This window comes from Triticum dicoccoides, chromosome 6A (genome assembly GCF_002162155.2).
Source record: "Triticum dicoccoides isolate Atlit2015 ecotype Zavitan chromosome 6A, WEW_v2.0, whole genome shotgun sequence".
Taxonomy (NCBI): domain Eukaryota; kingdom Viridiplantae; phylum Streptophyta; class Magnoliopsida; order Poales; family Poaceae; genus Triticum; species Triticum dicoccoides.
Genome location: NC_041390.1, coordinates 7,613,593 through 7,619,658, shown reverse-complemented (window position 1 = coordinate 7,619,658; position 6,066 = coordinate 7,613,593).

Sequence of the window (6,066 nt, the reverse complement as noted above, 5' to 3'; positions counted from 1 at the left end):
TCAGGAGAGCCCTGGCCGGATTACGGTCAGCGAGGATGGGATACGAACGATGAAGAAGTTCAAAGCCCACCCACCACCCACTTTGTAGCCACTGTCGACGATTTAACCGACATGCTTGACTTCGGCTCCGAAGACATCGACGGTATGGACGACGATGTAGGAGACGAACAGGAACCAACACCTGTAGGGCGCTGGAAGGCCACCTCATCATATGACATATATATGGTGGATACTCCAAAAGATGGAGATGTCGATGGAACAGCGGGGGATGACACCTCCAAGAAACAACCAAAGCACCATCGTCAGCGGCGCCGCTCTAAATCCCGCCAAAGCAAAAACGGTGATTCCGGCACGGGAGATAATACTACCCCGGATAGCGCCGAAGAACACCCACCCCAGCAAGATTCGGCACAGGAAGATGGAGAAGCCAGCCCTCATGAGAGAGCGGCAGACCGAGAGGTCGAGGATGATAACTATATGCATCCCTCTGAAGACGAGGCAAGCCTCGATGACGACGAATTCGTCGTACCATCAGACCCCGCCGAACAAGAGCGTTTCAAACGCAGGATTTTAGCCACGGCAAGAAGCCTCAAGAAAAAGCAGCAACAGCTTAGAGCTGACTAAGATTTGCTAGCTGACAGATGGACTGAAGTCCTTGCGACCGAAGAGTATGAACTCGAACGCCCCTCCAAGAGTTACCCAAAGCGCAGGCCGCTACCCCGATCAGAGGAGGAAGCACCTACATCACTAGCGCACGACATGGCAGACCGGCCACCTCGTGGCCACGACAGAGAGGCCTCTCGGCCCTCCACCCAAGCCATGCCCCGACGCCGCTCAACTAAGGCACGGGAAAACGCGCCAGACCTGCGAGATGTACTGGAGGATAAGGAAAGACAAACAGGATCGATCTACGGATCGCGCAGGCGCCCTACGGCACGTGACGATGATCTTCACTCCGGATACAACAAATCCGGCCGGGCCGAACACAATAGACATAGCTCTTCCGAGCTGCGTCGTGATATAGCCCAGTACAGAGGCACCGCACACCCGCTCTGCTTCACGAATGAAGTAATGGATCATAAAATCCCAGAGGGTTTCAAACCCGTAAACATCGAATCATACGATGGCACAACAGATCCGGCGGTATGGATCGAGGATTATCTCCTTCACATCCACATGGCACGCGGCGATGATCTACACGCCATCAAATACCTCCCGCTCAAACTTAAAGGACCGGCCCGGCATTGGCTTAACAGCTTGCCAGCAGACTCAATCGGTTCTTGGGAGGACCTGGAAGCCGCATTCCTCGACAACTTCCAGGGCACTTACGTGCGACCACCAGATGCCGACGACTTAAGCCACATAATTCAGCAGCTAGAGGAATCGGCCAGGCAATTCAGGACACGGTTCCTAACAAAGAAAAACCAGATAGTCGACTGTCCGGACGCAGAGGCCCTAGCAGCCTTCAAGCATAACATCCGCGACGAGTGGCTTGCCCGGCACCTGGGACAGTTAAAGCCGAAATCTACGGCGGCCCTCACGACACTCATGACCCGCTTTTGCACGGGAGAAGACAGCTGGCTAGCTTGCAGTAACAACTTATCAAAGAACCCTGGTAATTCGAATACCAAGGACAAAAGTGGCAGGACACGTCGGAATAAGCAAAAACGCCACGTTAGCAGTGACAGCAATGAAGACACGACAGTCAATGCCGGATTCAGAGGCTATAAATCCGGTCAGCGGAAAAAGCCATTCAAAAAGAATACTCAGGGCCCGTCCAGTTTGGACCTAATACTCGACCGCTTGTGCCAGATACATGGCACTCCCGAAAGGCCAGCCAATCACACTAACAGGGATTGTTGGGTGTTCAAGCAGGCAGGCAAGTTAAGAGCCAAAAACAAAGACAAGGGGCTGCACAGCGATGACGAGGAGGAGCCCAGGCCGCCGAACAACAATGGACAGAAGGGCTTTCCCCCACAAGTGCGGACGGTGAACATGATATACGCAACCCACATTCCCAAGAGGGAGCGGAAGCATGCGCTACGAGACGTATACGCGTTGGAGCCAGTCGCCCCGAAGTTCAACCCATGGTCCTCCTGCCCGATCACTTTTGATCGAAGGGACCATCCCACTAGCATCCATCATGGCGGCTTCGCCGCATTGGTTCTTGACCCAATCATCGACGGATTTCATCTCACAAGAGTCCTCATGGACGGCAGTAGTAGCCTGAACCTGCTTTACCAGGATATAGTGCGGAAAATGGGCATAGATCCCTCAAGGATTAAGCCCACAAAAATGACCTTTAAAGGCGTTATACCAGGTGTAGAAGCCAACTGTACAGGCTCAGTAACACTTGACGTGGTCTTCGGATCCCTGGACAATTTCCGAAGCGAAGAGTTAATCTTCGATATAGTCCCGTTTCGCAGTGGCTATCACGCCCTGCTCGGACGAACCGCATTCGCAAAGTTCAACGCGGTGCCGCACTACGCATATCTCAAGCTCAAGATGCCAGGCCCTCGAGGAGTAATCACGGTCAACGGAAACACCGAACGCTCCCTCCGTACGGAGGAGCACACGGCGGCTCTCGCAGCAGAAGTACAAAGTAGCCTTCTTAGGCAATTCTCCAGTCCGGCCGTTAAAAAGCCAGACACTGCCAAGCGCGCCCGGAGTAACCCACAGCAGGACCGCCTGGCACGCTCTGAGCAAGCGTAGCAATGCGGCCCCAACCCCAGCTCTCGCGACATAGCGAAACCAGTGCCGCACGTACATAACTACGCCCTTGAAATACCATGGGCACAGGGGAAGGGGCACAATAAAATACGGCTTAAAACGTACTAGGGGCTGCCGGATTCTTTTTTTTTTAATTTTTTCTTACTTTCAAGACTCCATACTTCGGACGACCTGTTCGGCAATTCGACGGCCGCACAAACGATGCAAGATCCAGGGAGGCAGACAAGCCATGCCGCATTATGGAACTCCCAGGTGGTCTCTGTTACGAGTAGTATACCTGTTTTGAATACAATTCCGCGGCCTGCCCCTAGTCAGGACATGTTAAATAGTCCAATATCTTTTTGCTTATTGCACTATTTATATCGTTCGGCTTTGATAAATAGCCTCTCTATAAACAATGTATAGCTTTTTGTCTATTTTTTGCATTATCCTCTTTTCACATATATGTTTATTAAATGACATGATTGCACCCGTACACCATGGTACGACAAACATGCCAGGGGCTTCAGTACCCCTCATTATGGCGTGAGAAGTCCGTACACTTTCACAAGTGTGGCACCCCGAACTTATAGCACTATATGCATCGGCTCCAAATCATGATTTGGGTCAATAGTTGGGTTTGCCCGGCTCCTATGTTTTGGTGCCTTACATTCCGCTATATCGGCTAAGGTAGCACTAGGAGAACCACTGCGATTGTGCCCCGGTTCAGCTTGGTTAAGCACCTCAGTGGAGAAAGCTAAAACTGACTGTCATGATGAGGCGAGAGACCGGTCGTTGTTCGAGAGGTTTTTCGAGTCCCTAAAGACTTATGCCGCTTCGAGCGAGGAGCTGGCTTTCTCCGGCCAAGGCGTGGATAGCGCCCCGAACTCGGTCTTCCGAACTAGGGGCTTCGCCGAAATTTAAAATTATAGAGTTCTATGGCTAAGTGAGAGTGTTCAAGCATTATAGTCCGATTGCCTGGTTCGTTGTGCTGAGCGCCTCCCTCAAAAGACCCAACTATGGGAAAAAGAGCGCTCAGGTTTATCCCGAACACCCCAGCACTAGTGGCATGGGGGCAGAAGCCGACGACTGGCCATCTCTCAATTTTTTGATAAATGGCCACACAAAAAGTAATATTTTAAATTCAATAAGCATTGCTTAGCGCATATGAACAAGTTTTCAGCGCACAAGATAAACACGAGCGAGTTCATTCAAAAATCACATCCTTGGTACATTCATCCGCCACAAGGCGGGCACCTGCAAGAACATCCTTGTAGTAGTCCTTGGGCTTGCGATGCTCCTTCCCCGGCGGCGGCCCGTCCTTCACAAGCTTCTCACCATCCAGCTTACCCCAGTGCACCTTTGCACGGGCAAGGGCCCGACGGGCACCTTCGATGCAGACGGAGCGCTTGATGACCTCGAGCCTCGGACAGGCCTCCACCAGCCGCCACACCAGCCCGAAATAGCTCCCAGGCAGGGCCTCTCCGGGCCACAGCCGAACTATGAAGCCCTTCATGGCCTGTTCGGCCGCCTTGTGGAGCTCGACCAGCTGTTTCAGCTGGTCGCTCAAAGGCACAGGGTGCCCGGCCTCAGAATACTGAGACCAGAACACCTTCTCCGTCGAGCTGCCCTCTTCAGCTCAGTAGAATGCGGCGGCGTCAGATACGCTGCGGGGAAGATCTGCGAACGCCCCTGGAGAGCTTCGGATTCGGGTAAGTAACAAGTAGTTTACTTTTATATTTCTGCTTTGCATAAAGAATGCCTTACCCGCTGCTATCTTCCTCATCTCCTCCAACTCTTGGAGGGCCTTTTGGGCTTCGGCCTTGGCAGACTTGGCAGTCTCAAGGGCCGTCGCGAGCTCGGATGCTTGCGCCTTTGACTCAAGCTCCAAACTCTCATGTTTTTTCATGAGAGCCTGAAGCTCTTGCTGCACCTCGCCGACCTGAGCTCCAAGTCTGTCTCGCTCGGTGCGCTCCGCGGCCATTTTCTTTTCGGCCTCAGACAGCGCCTGCTTAAGGGTCGCCACCTCAGTCGTGGCCCCTACAATAAGCAGTACAATCCTGTTATTTTTGCAATCACGCCTTTTCATAGGCACTTTTTCTGTAAGGTATTTCTCACCTTATTTCTCCTCGAGCCGCCGCTTGGCAAGGCCGAGCTCTTGCTCGGTCCGCTCGAGGTCCTGCTTTAGGACACCCACCTCCGTAGTCAGTGCGGCGGTGGATAGAAGCGAAGCCTGCATACGCATATTGACTCTTTTTTGTTAGACTCCTGCGATATTTTATAGATCCTCTATTCGGCTTTTCTTTCCGAACGCCAAACAGAGCATCAGGGGCTACTGTCTATGCGGTAATATTTTTACATATTTTTACTTACCTCGAAGCTTGTTAGAAGGCTAGCGCAAGCTTTAGTCAGTCCGCTCCTGGCGGACTGAACCCTCTGGATCACCGTACTCATAATAGTATGGTGCCCCTCGTCGATGGAGGCGCCGTCAAGCACCTCTAGCAGATTGTCCGGCACCTCCGGTTGGACGGAGGCCGCTGGCTCAGAAGGCTTGCTCCTCTTGGAAGGAGTTCACCTACCGTGGTCCGTAACTGTGGAAGATTCCGGCGTGGTGTCCGGCACAAAGTCGGAATTGGAGCCCTGGGGGGCCTTATCCCCTTCACTCCTGGAGTCCGGGAGGTTGCCTTGCGGCTCCTCCGGGACCACCTCCTCCTGCCCCGGAGCTTGTCGCGACGCCACTTCGGCGTTGTCTGCAGTGCGGGGGGAGACAGCGGGCGAAACTGAGTTCACGTCCGATGAGTCCAGGGAGCCGCCCGACGATTCATTGAATTCGGCCCGGGGCGGGCTGCATAATTACGTTCAACATTAGGGAAAGCTGTGCAACAAAGGAACATCATGAGTTACTCTGATATCCGAACTTATGATTTCGCCGGATGCTTGGCCCTGTTTGGCCACCCCTCTTCTCCCTCTTCGGCGTCGGGGGAGTAGTCCGGCGGAGGGGTCTTCCTTTTCCTAGACCCCTCGGCCTCCCCCGTTGGGGCGGCCTTCCTCTTCTCTCCTCCCTCCGCTGGGGGGGGGAGAGTTTTCTTCTTCCTCCTCCTCGTTTTCACGGGAAGAGGGTGTCTCGGACTCGTCGGATGACGAGTCCGACACCACCACGTTACGGGCACTCTTTCGAGTCCCCGTGGTCTTCTTCTTCTTGGCCTTCTTCTCCGGCACCACATAAGGCCCCGGAACTAGCAGCTTCACTAGTAGAGCTGGGGCTGGGTCTTCGGGTAGCGGAGCCGGAAAGTTAATTGGTCCGGATATCGCCCGCCAAGCCTGTCAAAGGTAAGGTAGTTTAGATCCCGCATAGAG